The sequence below is a fragment of the Limulus polyphemus genome, unplaced genomic scaffold, assembly GCF_000517525.1.
Source record: "Limulus polyphemus unplaced genomic scaffold, Limulus_polyphemus-2.1.2 Scaffold335, whole genome shotgun sequence".
Lineage (NCBI taxonomy): Eukaryota > Metazoa > Arthropoda > Merostomata > Xiphosura > Limulidae > Limulus > Limulus polyphemus.
In genome coordinates, this window is record NW_013665945.1 from 443976 (window position 1) to 463682 (window position 19707).

The following is a 19707-nucleotide window of genomic DNA, read 5'->3' on the forward strand; positions in this document are numbered from 1 at the left end:
TAATAATGAACAGCAGAAATCATTTGGTTTATACGTGTTGTAGCTAATGGAGCTAAAGGTGGTGTATATTTACTTGTGACCACGCTGTGTACACTCAAGAATCCCAACCTGAAACACCATCAATTATGTAATAATGAACAGCAGAAATCATTTGGTTTATACGTGTTGTAGCTAATGGAGCTAAAGGTGGTGTCTATTTACTTGTGACCACGCTGTGTACACTCAAGAATCCCAACCTGAAACACCATCAATTATGTAATAATGAACAGCAGAAATCATTTGGTTTATACGTGTTGTAGCTAATGGAGCTAAAGGTGGTGTATATTTACTTGTGACCACGCTGTGTACATACACAAATGTGTACATCATATATACGTAAATTATAAAGAAAAACCTAAATATTGTGTTTTTAAGCTTTTCCCATATATACAGGATGAGCCGTAACGAACTTCTAAATAAAAACAAAGTTGAATATACTAATTCTGCTTTATTTGATGCCTCATTTTATAGGAATTCTTCCATAATAAAGTAAGTATAGTTGAATTTATGTTTGTTGTGTTACTTGATTCGTTTTCCTTTACTTTATCCACCTTAAAGTTTAGATACATAATAAACATTTGTAATATGATTGAACAAGATATATATACCACCATTTCACGACTTTAACGTAAAATCCATATTTGTATAAAGTTGACCAAGAATAATTTGCTTCTTTGGCTTTATTTAGTGCATATCTTATCACGAGCTTCATTCCCACACTATTTAATGATATATTATTATGATAATTAGTTATTGCTGTATTTTAGAACTAAAAAAGAGAAAAAAATGGAGTGAACATAGTAATAGTAAAACAACGCTTAACATAACAACAAGTGAAAAATTAGACATATTTTAATGTAAATACAGGGGTGGTGCAAGCCTCTTCCTGATGGGAAGGCTGAGGTGGGCTAGACAAAGAAATTGAGGGGGCTGCACTTTACTTCTTGTAGGCATACATACTATTGCATTTAAGAAACGAAATAGTTTAACAGTAAACATATTTTTTTGGTGAAGGGGCTACAGGGGATGATAAGGCACAGTTTGGGGTAATTTCAGTCCCAGCGAAACCCCCCTCCCCTACCGCTATCTCTGTGATAAAGCAATGGGATTGCTAGGTGGATCTTGGGTTATGATGAACGGGCAGGAGGCGTATAAATCTTTTAATGGAGAGCTACTGGAAGCTAAAAAACGTGCTACGTATGACGTATTTGGTTTGTTATGAATTTCGCGCAAAGCTACATGAAGGCTATCTGCGCTAGCCGTCCCTAATTTAGCGGTGTGAGACTAGAGGGAAGGCAGTTAGTCATCACCACCACCGCAAACTCTTGGGCTTCTCTTTCTACCAACGAATAGTGGGATTGACAGTGACATTATAACGCCCCCACGGGACGTATTCGGACATGGGAACCATCAAACAGACTCTGATTTGGAACGCCTGTGAGTGAGTGGGCGGGCCGTGGGTCTCCCAGATCCAACTGTGGCTACATGACTGATACAAAGAAATGTTTCAATGAGCATGCAATATTTTTTTCTTTTTTGTGGAGGAGATCACTTCTAATATTTATATGTTCCGGATCATTAGGTACCACCTAACAATTTACGACTGCGCATGGAAACACTTAAAATCGTTGAAAAAACACGTGATGTGCGGATCAGATTTAGACCTATTTTATCCTCAATATGAACCATATTAACTATATGATAGGTAGAGACACCTATATTAAAACAATATGTTTATTGCTCGATTCAAGATACTTGGAAATTATACGTACAATGAAAAATTAGAGAAACACAAATACTTAATTGAGCGTTTTCGAAAAGTAGTTTTCTTTGTAAAAGGATGTCGAATTCATCCTCCACGAAAGAAAGCCTGTCTTGGGAAAGCCACATACAAGTTTCTTTAAATGTATTTGCTTTTCTTGATATTTTATTTTTTTATCACAATCAGAAGTTAACGAAGCTCTTTCTCTGTGCTTCCGATTTTTTAACGAAAATAAATGAAAAATGAATTTCACAGCGTTAATATAATGCTACAAAATTCAATATAGAAATAGAAGTGTATGGAAGTGTTAATATTATTTCTTTTGAGTATAAAAAACGATTAATCTAGCAAAATAGTATTCAAAGTGAATTATCAATTAGGCAATGTTTTCTCTTTGGGTCAGTTTATGTAAATGTACCATAAAGAAAAAAAACATTTGGATTTCTATTCTTAATTTGAATAAAATTCTGCTATGTTCAGAAATGACACAACCAGTTTTGCTGTGAACTCTTGTAGTTTTTATTTTTTCTGATCAGTATAAATAATTCTCAACATAACCCTTACGAGAACCAGGAAAGGCTATAGAACAAGGACAAATGCATGCATAGCGAGGGCATCTATTGCAAACACGTGTATAAAGAGATATTCTGATAAGTTAAGTACAATTTATTATTTTGATTTATCGCACAAATTACGAACGAAGTTTGTTGACTTTCATGACAAAAAAGTCTTGTCAACTGTTCGATGATTGATGTTTCCAGTTAGACGCGGAAATTAAATAGTGAGTCATTTTTGAAGAAATTGTTTAATTTTGCAATGATCACAAAAAATAAAAATCTTATTACAATGTGAAATTGGTATTTCGTTCAGAGAAACACAGTTTGTATGCGTGTGTATATATATATATATATACATTCATACCATAACTCATTTTATACCCCACATTATTTATTGCCTGTGCCCTGGTGACTTTGTTTTGCTGTGCAGCGTTTTTGTTTAAGGCTTGTTTTGTATTATAAATATGTTTGATTTCATCATAGGTTTGGTCTTGGTGTTTGTAAATATTAACTGAACTGCTTAGGTTTATGTTATATATATATATATATATAGAAAGAGTTTGTGTGTTTGTTTTGTTTGAAGTTAAGTACAAAGCTACACAATGGGCTATCTGTGCTCTGCCCACCACGGGTATCGAAACCCAATTTCTAGAGTTGTAAGTCTGTAGACATACCGCTGTGCCACTGGGGGCCACATAGACAGATAGGGAATGAAAACCATTTGTACTATTCAGTTATACCCAGACCGGGTATGTCCTACTGGTTAGCGTGTTGGACTGTGAATCCGAGGGGCCATGGCTCAAGTCCCGTTGCTGCAGAATCGCGCTGTGCATTTTTGGGCTGTCTATACGTTATAAGAGCGACGATAAAATCCAACTATGCACTTAGGGAAGCCCAAGGGACAGGGTGGGTACTGTTGACTAGGTTATTTCTTTTTAATTCTAAATGCTCAGAATTAGGACGGTTAGCTTTGTGCGGAACAACAAACATTTGCACCATTCTTGTTATTTACTTTGATCAACACTTTATTTAATATCTTTTTACAGTTCTATAATTAAAAGAATGCATATATAGAAACAGAGCTGGCTGGCTGTACACCACAATGTTTTCATACTTGGGTTACGCAGTAGCTTTGTCTGTATGACTTTGAACCGAAGTTTGAATTCACTTTTCTAAATGCTATTTTCTTAACTGCTATTGAATAATGAGGCTAATCGACCGTATAAGAATGATGTTTCAGGTGCCGTGCTTATTATGATGGTGATTAATGATGTTTCAGGTGCCGTGCTTATTATGATGGTGATTATTACGAGCTATTGCCTGACACCGAATTTCGCCCTCGCCCCCCACACTCTCTGTGGCCAAGCGTCAAATCTCAGTGCTAAAAATTGTGTTTCGATATTCACAGTGGGCATAGCACAGATAGCCCATTGTGTAGCTGTGTGTTTAATAGCAAACAAAAACACTGTAACTTTGCGCTTAATGGCAAAAAAAACCAAAAAAAAACCGCAATTTCTGCAGTAAATAGTTTTGCGAAGTTCATTAAGGTCAATCTTAGACTATATATCTTTACAAACTTTCCACAGACCCTCCGCTGTACGTGGACGTCGGCTTCCAAGGTCAGGTTTAAGCATAAAAGTAAATTGTAGTTGTATCAGGAAGCTTGACAGATGTGGGGTCAACTGGGTTTGCTGTGAATCCAGTGTCTTCACCAATCTTGCTCATGAGAATAGTTGTTGATTTCAAGATGTGGCTGAAAGCCTTCGTCAACTTGAAATCTTTATTAGTTATCCTGCTAACAGAACTTGGAGATATGTTCAGCTTTATCATAATGGTTTTCTTGATCTTATTGTTCTTTTTATTAGCCACAGTTTTCATTTTGCTGCTTAAAACGTTGCTCGTTTGGCTTAGGGTTAGCTTAGGAGCTTGTTTCTCTCCTAAACACTCTGTTGTGCTATTTTACAGCTTTCATGAAGAACACTGAACACAAACCTTTAAAATGTTGTCTTTTGTCTGTACATTATTTTTCAGTTTCACTGTACAAATATTCTCTTCGGTAAGACCTTATCTTAATCTCTCCAGCCATAAGGAATAGTCAGAAATGTGCTGAAAACTGAATTTGTATGTCGTTGTCTGTGGAGATAATCTATTATATTAGCATACACAAATTATTTGAGTAAGGTGCGAATAATCCTCTCTACTAGTTTATCTAGTTAAATCCCAGTGTCTATTTTTCACTAAAGTTATCTTCTTGTTGTAAATCAGTTTGTTAGGAGATTATATCAGCATTTGTTATTCACGATATAACTAAAAGCCTGTTACATCATTTACTTACTATTAATATTTACTGGGAAATAACATTTGTTTGTTTGTAATTAAGCACAAAGCTACACCATGGGCTATATGTGCTCAACCCATCACGGGTATCGGAATCCAGATTCTAGCGTTGTAAGTCCGCAGACATACAGCTGTGCCACTGGGGGGGGGGCATTACATTTGTCATAACTTCACTTGGAAATATTGAGTGGTATACATTATGAAGGTATTATTTAGTTGACCTACTGGTGTACTTGGAATCAACTATAGCATTCTCTAGTTTATTGTCTAGCTTTATATGCTACACTGATATGTACCTGGAAACAAAGGTCATTATCTTGTTTTAAAGATCTTATTCACTTGACCCAACTGTATCTAGAAGCAGTTAATGTTGTATAATCCAAAGGCTAGTTTTATTTGTTCTAACGTTACACGCAAAGAAGCTAATGTTATTCGATATAATACACGTTGTGTGTAAATTTATTTGTTTGTCGGCGAACTACTCTTATAGTTCTGGAGCTAGCAGGGCCAAAATTGGCAAATGGGCTCGGTGTGGTGTAGCCTTCCTATCAAATGAGTCTATAACAAGCCCTATTTAAAGGGTCGAGGGGTAGGTTTTCAGGGTTGCTCAATCAGAAAAATAATCTGACATCGGGCTCTGTGTTCCTGAGAGGATCCTGGGGTGCCATATTTGAAATGTGTTTCTGAGAGAATCCTGGGGCGCTATATTTGAAATGTGTTCCTGAGAGAATTCTGGGGCGCTATATTTGAAATGTGTTTCTGAGAGGATCCTGGGGCGCTATATTTGAAATGTGTTCCTGAGAGAATCCTGGGGCGCTATATTTGAAATGTGTTTCTGAGAGGATCCTGGGGCGCTATATTTGAAATGTGTTTCTGAGAGGATCCTGGGGCGCTATATTTGAAATGTGTTCCTGAGAGGATCCTGGGGCGCTATATTTGAAGATATTTTCATACTACCACAAACAAGCTAGCGGAACTAAACTTGTCATTCGCACTCCGGTATCACAAGCGGGTTTTGTAACTGGAGTTTTGTTCGGGTACGGACCCCTACCCCATGAGTAGCTACAGAAGTAATTGAGGATAATGGACGAACTTGGGTGATATATTGGGGCTTTATAAGTCATCAAGGCCGGGGAGTTTATGCCTCCTAGCGGATATCTTATGCTAGCCTAGTATAAATAATTTATTCAGTCGACTTGAAGCTTTGCTTTGAAAATACTGTTGTCTAATTTACAAGTTTGTTTTATTTTCCAGAACATCAATTAAACGCAGCGAGTGTTATATAATGTAATGGTTATATTTAGTACGTATATGTTGACTTGGAAATAAATAACGTTGTCTAATTTTACTTGTTATAACTCTACTTGGGAACAGCGAGTATTATCTTAGCGCATTGTTGTTTTTTGCTACCTAGTAAAAATGCTTTATTTAATCTATAAATGTCTATTTAGAGACATTATTTCAGTATGTGCCCCTGAGATATCCATTATAACAATTTTTATATAATGTTTGATGTTTCATTTTTATTTTCACTTAATAATGTCTTCTTTACCAATATCTGGCTTTTTACTTAATTATACTTCAGTTCTGTGACAATTGTTAGATTTGAACAGAAAATATGTATTGTTTCAAGTGTATACACTATACTTTTGTCAGATTCCGATTTTACGTTATTTAATTAATATTAAGTGTTCCATAGATCTATAGTACCTGTTAATAGAAAACGATTGAACTAACAAAGAAAAGAGTTATCATTTATTTCTTGTTCGTGCTTCTTCAGACCCATGGGGGTATTCAGTAATTGGGTTACAACCTTCCTTCATATACCCCGCTTTTCTACGTATACAGCAATATATATTTTATTATACGTATGCACAATCAGATAAACATATACAGGAACAAAGTTAAAGCACTCATAAATGTTGTTTCTACGTTCTACAGCGTTTTTCGTATATATCTATGTCTCCCTTCCCCCCATCTTTCTAAGAGATTTCCCTGAGGAACAATTAGACGTCGTAGCAGAGTCAGCCTAAGTTGTGAGCTTCGTCCACTCAACGGACGAAACCGATAAGCTGAAATGAAGCAGACAAACCTCTATTAGTGATCACCTCGATCGAATCGGTTCCTATGTGTAATAGCTTTGGATGACTTCAGGCGGTGGTAAGAGCTAAACGCCTGGGATGAAAGAAAAGTTTGACATACTGCTATGATCGATTACGTTCTTCTGGCTGGCACCTGAAAATTACGTTTCGATCAAGATTTTTAAATTTTTTTTAGATTTTAACCATCAATATCTAACAAAGAACATTTAAATTATATCTAATCACATTACGAATCTGTAAATAAGAATATGTATTGTATTGTGATGATCAGAACCCTACAATAATGAAAATAAAAAGTACCGAAGGTACTACAACTACAGCTGGTATAAGGTCGCGGTGATACGGAATGTATCAGAACTACATTTTGACATTGTTAGATGTATCGTGGATAATATGATGCCACCGAAAACAGCCCTTTTTAACACAAAATATTCATACACTCAGATTGTAAAAATGTCTTTAGATCGGAAATCTGGAATTTCCATGTACTCTAGTCGTGATAAATAAAGTGCAGCGTCTTGTAACAGGTAAGAATCCATGAAAACAGAGGGTAATGGTAAAGATCGTTCATACGCCCCAGGAAACAATACACAACATAATCAAGAAGGATCTCCGTTTGGAAATTAAGCCAATAGAGTAGGGGCTCATCGGAATAAGACTCCTATACATACCTCCCGTTCAACTGCCGCATACCTCAAGCAGTTGGAAAATGAAACAGGTATTAATGCTATTCCATACAAATCACCGGACATAGCACCTATCGACTTCTGTGCAATCGAACTGTTGAAACGAGTGCTGAGAAACTGTCGTTCTTGTACACTTAATGGGTTATGGAAAGCATGCAGGGAGAAGTGGTGTAACAGACTTGTGATATAGCATTTTGCAATGAAACTATGCTGAGGACTATTGTAAAGTGTCACGGTTGTCAGATAGAGCATGACCGGACAGAACGACTTGGACTGTAAAGGCGTGACGAGGTTCCAAAATCGCTTTAATATAACGTATCCAACCTCTCTAATTATTTATGTTTGTAAGAAATTGTATCTCTACTGTTCGATGTAAATAATACTGAATGTTTGTTTATAAGGCGTATTTTACTTACTCATTTTTGCTCAGAAATTATCATTATTTTTAAGCTTACATCAATAGCTTTCTACCTATTTCAGTTAGAAAAGACTCGCTTATTTATGATGAATAAATCTTAACCTTTGAAGTTAATGTAACATGAAGATGCTCTGGAATCACCAGCACAAAAAGTTATGTTGTTAAGCTTCAAAAGTGAAAAAGTAATATTTTAAAAACGCTGGAGCTATAAGGAATTTTTGTAAACTTTATACCTTCAAAATTTTGATGAAATAATGTTCAAGTGGATTTTAAAGGAAAGCTAACTAGGAAAGAGTTTATAGATAGAATACACACACACATATATATAACGCATTTAAATCTTCGAACATTTCAATTGTTTATTATATTGGTGCATCCAACTGGCACCCATAATCAACACAAACAGATCTCGAGACATGTATTTGATTCGGATGGACAGCAGTTCTAAATGAAAATTATCTCAAGAGATTAAAATGATATCACATCTAATTTCAAAGTATGTTTATTACAATTATGAATTTAGTTTGTGTATCTTAGTGGAAAGCCACACATTGCCAACTGCGGAAATCGAACCTCGGATTTAAGTGTTGTCTGTAAACTTGTAGCTGACCCACTAGAGGGACCTGAATATAAATCCGTGAATTAAAACCAGTTGCAAAGTGAAATATTATATAAATAAAAGCAAATTCCTTTTAAACTTTCATACAGAAAATAGTAGAAATTAAATTTTAATTACTCTTATTACACCAGATGGCACTAAAGAATATTATTATTCGCACAATATCTTGATAAAGTAATGAAAGTTAACAACAACAACAAAAAATCACAGCATGTTAAAAATGACGGTATTTCGCTTTTCTATAGGGATTTCAATCGCGAAGAGAAAATTGAATTGATTACTTTCTGGACATCAAAAAGTTTAGAGCATTGCAGGAAATTGGATTCGAAAAAGTGTCATTAATCTGGTTTCTTGATTTATCTCTGGAAGACATAGGGGACAGACAAATTGATGAGCACTTTGACTTAATGGATGCAGCGAAGAAAAATTCACACTGTAAACATCAGCAACATCATTTTCCCTAACAGTTATAACGTAACTTTATACATTCAGAAGAGTTTTTAACTAAATTATTTATATTTGCAACCATTTAATAGCGATAAAAGCTAACAAACTTTTTGATAACCACACGAACTATTTTCGTATTGTCCGCCGGTGGGCCAGCGGTAACTTTATGGAGTTACAACGACAAAATCTGGGATTCAGTACATCGAGGTAGACAGAGCGAAGATAGCCCATTTTGCAGCTTTGTACAATGTAAAAATAGTTTAAAAAACTTCATTGTTGTTGTTGTTTTGTTGACCTTAATAATCAATTGTACAATAAGCGTTTGGCTACATACCTTGAAAAGTATTTGGTTTTGTTTTCCAAATGGGAATCGCTGTTTTAGAAGAAACAGCAAGTCTGTTCTTCAGTTTGAGATTTTGAAGAGATGCGGTTATGAAAAGCAAGTACAGAAGTGGGACAAATACACTTTCAACTACTTGCAAGTCACCACATCGATTACAGAGAATAAATATGAAGCCATAAAAATGTGATAATTAAAAATGCCTGTAAAAATTAAAATAACTCAGAAAAAAAAGAATTTGCATATGAGGCACACGTAATGCTTGTTTATTTATCTTTCCGTTCTAACATTAAAAAGTAAACAAAGTTCCACTTATCTTGCCACAATCACTAACAAGAAAGATGAGTTGCAAAATATGTCATTTTCGTCGGTTTAATACTTTTTATTATAGTGACTTAAACATTTGAAAACGGTTTCGTTAGATAAAATATGCTTATTAGGTTATGCTCTATATTTAAGAATAATACAAAAGGGTTAATCGCAGTTTATTAGAACAATCTTCCAGGTCTTGTGAGGCCTAGCATGGCCTGATGATTAGGGAACTGAACTCGCAACTTGTGAGTCACAGTTTCAAAACGTGTTACCTATCATACTTACCCTTTCAGCCGTGGAGGCATTATAAGTGACAGTTAATCCCTCCTTTTCTTAGTAAAAGAGTAGCCTAAGAGTTAGCGGTGGGTGATCTGACTAGCTGTATTCCCTTTAGTTTATTACTTCTAAATAAAAACGGCTAGTGCAGATAGCTCTCGAGTAGATTTGTGCGAAATCCAACAAACAAACAAACCAGGTCCTGTACTACCCTTGGAACTACTTTCTTCGTCGTCATTCTTGTTAGCCTTAATAAACTTTAAATCATTACTTATTATACGTTTAAGAGTACCATAGGGATATGCCTTAGTTTATGCAATAGCCTTTAGAGTTGGAGGGTTCTCTTTTGCAACTAAGATCATATTTTGTGGATGAGGACGTTGTTCCAGATTGGTTTTGGATGTGGTTTCATAGACTAGTGTTGTCCTAAACACTCTGCTGTGAGAGTTTTTACACTTCTGTGAAGGGCAGACCTTGGCGGCTCTCTCCTTTGAAATGCTGTATACTTTGACTCTACGTCGTTTAACAATCACGCTGTATGAATATTTTTCTTTGAAAATACTATTTTATATCCCTTCGGCCATAAGTCTACCCTAGTAACCCTCTCGAATGGTCGGTAGTTCGTCTTTAACCAGATATATCGAAGCTAGAGATTTCACCCATTGCGCCACGGTTCGTATCTGCTACGATGCGCCATCGCATTGTTTAGTATATATACCTCCAATACTGATGGTAACATTTCGTTAAGCGATTGGCATGTGTGACTTCAGTACTGTTGAAGTGAGCTTTTGCATTCGAATTACTGGGCTTGAGTTTAAATGTTTTGAAAAATGTGATTTGTGAAAAACTATAGCCATAGATTATTAACAGATATACACCTTGTTCAGAAGAACTGAGCTACAGCTTCATTAAACCAAGAGTTAAAATTTGTGACATTACTAACCCCCCCTTACCTACCCTAGTCAGCTGTACCTCAAAAGAAGCTAGAAGTGAACCTACCTGGGTATCATACTGTTATATGCTCTCCACTTTTTATAAAAGATAATTTTCCCTTTAATCTGGGAAAGAATTAAATGCGATAAACTACTCATTACTTCCTCGAGATATTGTAAGCAATCTCTCGTGATTTTACTAACATAACATTCTAATGATTCAAAGCAATGTTTTCGGGTTATTATTTCAGGAAATTGTACGAAATGTGTTTGAACAAACGACTAAATAGTTGATTTTGTTTGTTCTGGTTGTTGTTTTATGTTTATTCTACAAATTTTTTTACAGCTAAAGTCATTCAGTAAAATTCTGACCTGAAGCTAGAACATACATCAACGGCACAGAGACATTGGTATTGGAACTTTGCAAACTGTTATACAGTTGATGTCATTTAGTATAAAAAAAAAACTGACCTGAGTTAAAACATACATCAACGGCACAGAGACATTGGTATTGTAACTTTACTCTGAACAAAAATAATCATCTAAAATTTTCAATATAAACGCGCACATATAATGAATAGTGCACATGTAAGAAATGTACAGGAGACGAAAATTGCAGTAACATAAGTTTCTATCTATTAGAAAATATTGGGAAGACAATCTAAACGAAAAATATCACTTTTTTTCGACATCATTAAGCTTAAAATGTCATGCTAGAGAAATGTAGACTGTTAGTGCTTAGTTTGAAACATTGTGTGTGGAGTTGTTTTGCTTTTATGTCTAAAACGATAGAATAATATATATCCATCATAAGAAAGCTCCCGAAAAGATTTTGCGAACTTTTTATGTATATTTGTATAACGCAAGAAACTGTGAAATAAATTTAACAATAGAACGAGTTATTGTGGTAAAAATGATTTTTTTTTACTGTCTGGTGTCTAACAAGCAAAATGAAAGAAATATTTATTGTTTCAGTATTTGATAAAACTTAGAATGTCGAAGAAGAAGGTTAGGTAGGCCAGCTTACAAGCTGAATTCAGAGATTCGATGACGAGGAACCCACTTTGAGACTAATAATGGTTGGAGACAGCTTGAATGGGTAATGAAGAAAACTTTAATATAAGTTTAACATAACAGCAAATGTACAACGTTTCGACAAGGTTTTGTCATCATTAGAAATTAGAAGGGATTATTAATTTATAGTATACAGTTGTATGGACCTTAATTTTTTCTCAAAATTATCGACATTTTTAGGAGCATTTTGGATACAATATATGATGAATGATATTCAAACATGAATTTTTATATCATTTTTTATAAAAACGTAAATAGTTCGAGTAAATAATACAAAGAAAGAGACAATTTTTGAACGAAGTTTTTGAATAAAGTATAGAAAATATAAAGAAACATGAAACATGTAGTCTTGACTAATAATTGACGAAAACTTGAAATTAAAAGCCCTCTTGTCTGACAGTAATATGGAAATAATGGAGAATTATTTCGTAAATAAATGGGCAGGTAATAAAACCGTAAATGGATAGTCTAACCAATTTTAATACGTTGCTCGAAAATAGTATTTAATCGATAATAAAAAAATATAGAAAAATACAAGATGGTCTTTGGTTATATTATGAGATACACAATAAATTATTGTCACAAATGTGGGCAAACTACCTAATTTCTGGTGAATTAAGTGAGAAATACCCAAAAGACGAATTGAAATTACCACAATAAATCTTCCAAACTAATGAAAATTGAAATCGAAAAAAGACAAGACTGTATAACTGAAAGTATTCAGACCACTAATGAACAAGAAGCTGAAAGCATCCAAACTTCTTCCTTCCCAACTGACAAATCACAAACAGACGAGTAGATCACTACTCTACCCTATTTCCCAAGTTGAGCCGATACAACATAAAACAGTTTTGAAGCCAATCGAAATTCTCTGGAACATGTTCATTTAGGCAAAAAATAAGAAAGAACCGATCTTCCAGATACAATAACAAAATGTTACGTTCATTTGGTTTGGAGATTTCTGGGGAGTTAAAAGGATCGACGTTAGAGCAACAAAAACATTAAAATGCTGTTCTTGTTGTTTAGAATTGTAGAGCAAATATACAAACGGGTTTTTGCGCATAGCCATCTCTAATTTTGAACTAACAGACTAGAGAGAAGGCAGCTAGTCAAGAACACCTAGTGTCAACTATTGGGTAACGTTTCTGTGATCGAATAATAGGATCTTGTTCATTACTGTTATGACGCACTCACGATCCCAAAATATGGAGCGCGTTTTTTGTGGCAACGGGACGCAAATTACGAATCATCAGGTTTACCGCCAGGGTGCGCTAACCACTAGGCGACGCCAGACCATCATTAAAATGCTACATGTCTGGGTAATACTGAAATACTTGTCTACGAAATGAGGATCATCAAGGAATTAATTGGGAATGTGGCATATGCCAAAAAAAGAAAAAACAAGATCGTGTCAGAATTGAACTCAAAGAGTTACGGATTTAACTCATAAAGCTCTTACCGTGAATACACTTTTTCAATTCTTTTATACTTTCATCTTTACATTTTCAGCAGGTGGCGTTGATATGTAAATATGATTTTGTGTGAAGCTGTGTTTCGTGATGTAGCTGTGGTCCGATTGATAAGATACCTCGTCTTTTGTTTTTTTACATTTGTAGTTTTTGTTTAATAAGCTTTCACACGTAGTTGGTACGCAAAACGTTATAGTACAAGATCGACGTTACATCTCCAACATGCTTTGTTTTGTTTACTTGTGGAAGGCTTACATTTGAACACTATTGTGTAGTTTATTCTTCTAATCATTTTCTCATAAGACTTAAACTAATTGTATTTCTCGAACAACAAACTAGGATAATGAATGTAAATATACTAAAAATACACGATTTACGTCTGTTATTATTGGGAACAAATATTATTGGACAACTCCATATACATAACACTTTACTGGTAAAATATGATTTGAAGCAGTACAGATAATAAATATTCGATTGTTACCCTCCAGATACAGTATCCCATGGCAACTGATGCGTAAATCAGTGTCTTCAAATACCACGTTGCTCATATAAGGCTTTTAAATGTTGTTTAAGACATGTGTGCGTATGATGTTACTTGATTGATGAAGATACTTGAGAGAAAATGTTTCTGAATAAAACAGAAGTTCCTGATTTGTTTTTGCAAGAACTTTGATGTTAAAGCGGTTTTAGGTACATGTTTCTTTATCATTAAATCAGCACACATTATATATTTCAGTACCTTTTTGTTCGACGATTGGTAATTGTGTAAAATAACGTATATTGTTGGCCATGGAACTATGAGAGTTATGCAAGCCATGATATTTATTTGCCGTCTAGTAGTTGTGTGAGTGTGTAGTCTTACAGTCTGACATTTGTCAGTTGGATGCAGTTTTTACTTTACTTAAAGATACGTGGTTGTATAAGAGGGTTTAGTAACTGGATAAAAGACTGGTTTGCTCAACGTCCAGTATTTGTTAGACTTGTTTGCATATTAAACCACAAAGGCTTCTGTCACCCGTTTTTTTTGTTTTTTTTTTGATATAAGAACTGTGTTGACTTCTGTTACTTCTTGTTATATGAAACGACCGTAACGTCTGTTATTTCATGTTGTTACTTGTAAAAATGGCGATTATTCTATCCATTTGTTGTCAAATTGACGCTTGTTATCTGCGTATCTACATATATAACAGTTAAATGCCTGTCTGTCTCTCATTCTCTGTATCTCCTAAACGGTTAATCGTAGGAAAAACAATTATGTATCAAAATGCTTCTTTTCAAGAGTAAATTAGAGAAAAATTATTCACTTTTTGCAATTCCTTAAATTTCACATCGATCCACCAGTCTTCGTGTGTGCTAAATAGTCAATCTTATAAAAAATATTAAGAACAAAAATGTTTCTTTGTGTGAGGGAATTTCACGAAAAAACAACAACAAGACTTTCTCCGTTGTCTGATTGAAAGAAATATTCGGAAGTTAGGAGCTGGAACGGAAAAGAGATGAAAGTGTTTGAGTATGTATTTATTGTTGTTTGGTTTATATATATATATATATGCTTCATGTCAGTATTATATATAAGCATGACGTTATTGTATCATGTTATGTAACTTTATTTGAATAGAATATTTCCTCTTTGACACTTCTTATAGAAATGATGACAACTGTGAAAAAGCGCTCACTTCCGTAGCGGTCTTTCCTTGCGTTCAGTAAAATAACAAGGAACGGTGGCATCCAGCGGAAAAAATCCCATCGGTTACTTAGCGAAGCTGAGCGCTCTAATGTGCTGGATGAACCTATTACATCGCAAACAAAATAATTTTGCCAACAGTGCACTGCAGTCAATCTCTTTTGCTTAAAAACAAACGCAGTGCAATTTTAGTTATTGAAATAACAGATGGAATGACAAAAGACAGTTGTAAATGGCCAATTAGAAAATCATATTGCATGTATGCTCTGATGCAAAGAATTGGGTTGACTGAACGTTTTATGTTTATTCATCCCTATTTTTAGGAAAATTGCCGTTAAATTGTTTCAAAGGGCATCTGCTAGTTGTTATATAAAACCACAGTAATATATGTTATACGCATGTTGTTACTTGTAACAATGGTGACTTGTGTTATCTATTTGTTGTCATATAAAATAGAGTAGATACTTACATATATATGTTAAAATTTACTTTCAATTTCACCAAAGGTTTCGCCTAAACTGCAGTTCATAGCAGAGGGTACGGCCAATCAGAGAAAACATTAGGCCTCTACGTCAAAGGTTCTCCTTTCAGTTTTACTTTCGGTGAAATTGAAAGGTAATATATAACATATATATATGATAATTAAATACTTGGTTCGATATGTAATGTGAAATGATGATTTAGGCACGAGCTCTAACATCATTCAAATACTTAAATTATTTTAGGTTACTTTATTGGTGATTGAAAAGGACTTAAAACACCCATTAGAGTTGACACTTGTTATCTGCTCATTGTAAAACAAGTAATAAAAGAAAATTACAAAAATTAAGTATGATGTAGGGATGGCAATGTCAAAAAGTACAGAAACAAGGTAGGGATGAATACATAAAACCATACAAAAATCCCTACATAAGAGTCAATAAGTACTGAGTCAATCTTACAAGCTTATGATTATTAGCCACTGTAAAACTGTATAGAGCTATTCAGTTTAAATGCTTTTATTCAAACCTGAATTCATGCAAGCGACAGGAATTCAGCATTTAGTTGTAGATAAAAGCTATTCTTGGAAAGATGTAGCTACTTATGTAGTGACTTTTGTATGGTCTTGTGTATTCATACTTACCTTGTTTCTGTACTTTTTGGCATTGCCATCCCTACATCATACTTAATTTTGCAAAACGTTTTTTATTACTTGTTTCCCCTCTTTCTTTTTTAAACAGTTTCATTGAATTAGGATGATAAGTGAACAGTTGTTTCATTTTTATAATTCGATGGTAATATATATTGTTAATATCATATCAGTTTTGTCAGTTTCTTCATTTTACTTATAGAATTACCTCAGATATTGATATTATAACATACAATTGGCTGCAATAGATGTTCAATCATCACTGGTCATAATACTGACTTCTTGGGTCTTAAGGTTGAAGAACCTACAGTACGAAAAGAACACATGAAAAGTATATAGCTGTTATCATCCCTATATTCATCTTTGCATTAATTTTGGCACTGCCATCCCTACATCATTTTATATTCATAAAATGTTTTTATTACTTTTTTTGTGACGTTTTTCCCCCTTACTGAATGTGTGCAATAAAATTTAGAATTATGTGTATTGATTTTTTACTCCTTCACTTCATACATAATATAGGGTGTTGACTACATAAAGACACCGATTGTATAGTGTACAAAGTATTGAGTATTTTATATGTTACAGTCATCTAATGTTCATCTTTTGCTTTTCTTGGCTAGTAATTCTTGTTTCACTCTGTACTTAAGTTTTTTAAAAGAACATAGACTTCTGTAAAAAGGCTAACTTCAAGGGGTAATGAAAACATCGTTTACAATAGAATTATGATTTTTTACCTTATTCTAAGTACTACCGTGCTTAGTGATAGCCTGTTCCCAAATGCTCTTAAAATGCTTTTCTGTCGTACTAAAGCCATTACGAAGACTTCACACATTTTTTTTGGCAAGCGTGAGAAGAGAAAAAAGAAAGATGGACACTTTGGTTCTATGTTTAGTTCCCAGTTCTTCGCTATAGCAACACTTTTCAATGATATTGGAAGTCTCACAAGCTGTGAAACACTCGATAATGGCAGTTAGGTGCTCAAATAAGACTATAACTCAACTTTAGCAGTTCTTTGTAAGCATCATAGAGTAACAGATTGAATGTGGCAGCCATATTATTTCAGCCCATGCCTACATACTAAAAATTACAGTGCTTAGTGGTAAAACCATAATTACTTTTCTTGTCTCATTGTAGTTTCGTGAAAACCACGGTACATTATTTTAAACAAAATCGTTAACATCACTTTTAAGTTCATCAATTGGTTTGATGATGGAAAATTGGGCGTATAGGATATACGAAAGACAATAGTTTTGCCACCTGCAAATCAAACTCGTGTTATTAATATGAAAGATATATTTCAACATTTTGTTAGATCATAATATCTGGAGATTATATTCAAGACATATAGGGAACCAAAAATTTGTCCTTCTTTTCAACTTATTTGTACTAATAATTTCCTTTATAACAAAGTCACAAGACAAAATGCTCCGCCATTAGTCGTAAAGTTGACTTAAAAAAAAAGCTAATTCAGTCTTTGACGTCATGTTCGTAATTCAATCTTAGAAAAATATAGTTGAAAATTATCTTTAGCTAGTATGATTAACTGGAGTTGCCTACTTCAGCCAATCAAGCTTACCATTCAATTTTACGGAATAACCGATGATATTTTTAGGTCTTTTTTTACTCTGGTAAATTACGAGGGACTTTATATGCAGCTCGCTTCGTGCCGATTTTGAATCCATTAGACACAAGCTAATAAACCTCCAGCTTTATTTCTTCTATAGATTTTGCTGAGCTCAACCAGTCACCCGCTTTTACGCCAATATTACATTTGGCTCGCGAATTTGTGGCTGCAACCATAAATTTTAACGTAATTGAGAAATAGAAATTCCAATCTATCATGAAGATGATACTTCAACTTTAATCTGCTCTGAAGAAGCAAATTCACTTTCTAATCTTTCGAAATGGCATTAATCTATGGTCAGAGTGAGTATTCTCGTGTATTTGTTCAGTACCCCTCTTACACGAAGTGTGGTTTCGTAAGAAATAAAAAATAAAAGTAACTTATTATAAGTTTTAAACGGAACATTCTGGTGATAGCTTTTGCGTTTATTAAAACCAAGGGAGGAGTTTTTCTGTCACTCTGTATGGATTCAGATTAATGCACAAAACTCTAGTGCAACAGTTTTAAAACCCATGAGAACGTTTATAAATTACGTTTCAGCAACTCTCTCACAGCGGGAAAAATATCACAAATAAGAATAACGATAGTGGCAGAAGAGGAACTTGGTAAATACATCTTCTATTATGGATATATGCTTTCGTGAAATAGATATTTTATTGGGTTGAGCATAGTTTATCCATATATATAAAGTTTAAATTACAAAACGTGTGCGTTAAAGCCTCTTAATTCCCGCAACGAAAGCTTCAAGAGTGTGTTGTGTTTAAGAGAAATTTTGAAGTGAAAAAAACGGTAAAAATTTTGTTGAATCGATAAAGGCTTTTAACGCGTACACGTTTATCTCGTTTGTAGTAACAAGGCGCTTAAATTCGATATACCGCTCAATATTATATATATATATATATATACACACATATATATATATATATATCTAAGACGAAGCAATTTTCGTTTAATCTAAGGAAGATTTTTTTTATCTACTTGTTTTCAACCCCTGGTGGGCGATTACTTGAAAAAAAAAATTCCATAGGGTTTTACAAATAAAGTTTAGCCAATGTCTTCCGATATGGAAGGATTCCACTTACCGAATAAGGTTTTTAAATCCTGTTTTCTACTTAGACAACCTGAACTTACGGGTTGAAATACTGAAGCCACAAACAAAAATCTATGGTAGCATGTATGTGTGAGGAGGTCCCAGGCAGAAAAAGAAATCACTCGTTCAATAGGAATCGGCAAAAAAAGTGAATGAAACCTATTTTCTGACAGAAGAGAAATGGTAGAGAGAGAGGGCTACGTGTAGTATAGACGTTTAAAAAGTATGGTTTTCAACAAACTAAAAAGTCACCATACGTAATTTTTTGTCGTTCCCTCTCTCTTCTCTGTTTGTCTTTTGAAAATTTTTGCAAACAGTATCAGCGCATGTTTTACGAAATATAAATATACATATATCCAAATACAGCAATTCAAAGTACAACCCCAAAACGCTCAACCGAGGTAAAGCGTGATTCTGATGAGAAAAAGACATCCCTTCAAAAATGCCTGAATCCATTTAGTCGCATCATGGATTGGTGTAATGTTTCATGTTGATTCACAGTGTTACTTTGCTTGAAAATAACACGTATTTAAATATGTTAGAAAACTGGAGCCGGCCCATAACTATAAGATGTTTTCCAGCAGTATTACTTTAGCAAAAAACAAGCTATTCTTTAAGTGCTCAATTCTACGGATTTATCTCTCTGAATGTAATAATATACGTCTATATATATATATATTTCGAAATTTCTTTTGTAAGTATGGATGTATGCGCATTTATCTACATTCTAGGCTCACTTCGAATAGGAAACGTTTGATTGCTTCAATCAATCCGAAACTGTCTAGTGGATAGCCGGTCTTCTGA

The 19707-nt window shown here is 34.3% G+C and overlaps 1 protein-coding gene across 8 annotated transcripts in view; it reads right to left on the bottom strand.

Moving 5' to 3' along the window:
- The window catches only part of LOC106457467 (Down syndrome cell adhesion molecule-like protein Dscam2), a 125614-nt gene that overhangs the window by 79451 nt on the left and 26456 nt on the right, over positions 1-19707 (bottom strand). Inside the window, exon 1 of one of the 8 annotated variants that reach the window (XM_013916886.2) lies at positions 19641-19693. The exons of the other annotated variants lie outside the window; for them this stretch is intronic. The gene's annotated coding sequence lies outside the window, so the exon portion shown is untranslated. Of the gene's footprint in view, positions 1-19640; positions 19694-19707 lie in introns of those variants that run through there. 8 annotated transcript variants of the gene reach the window in all.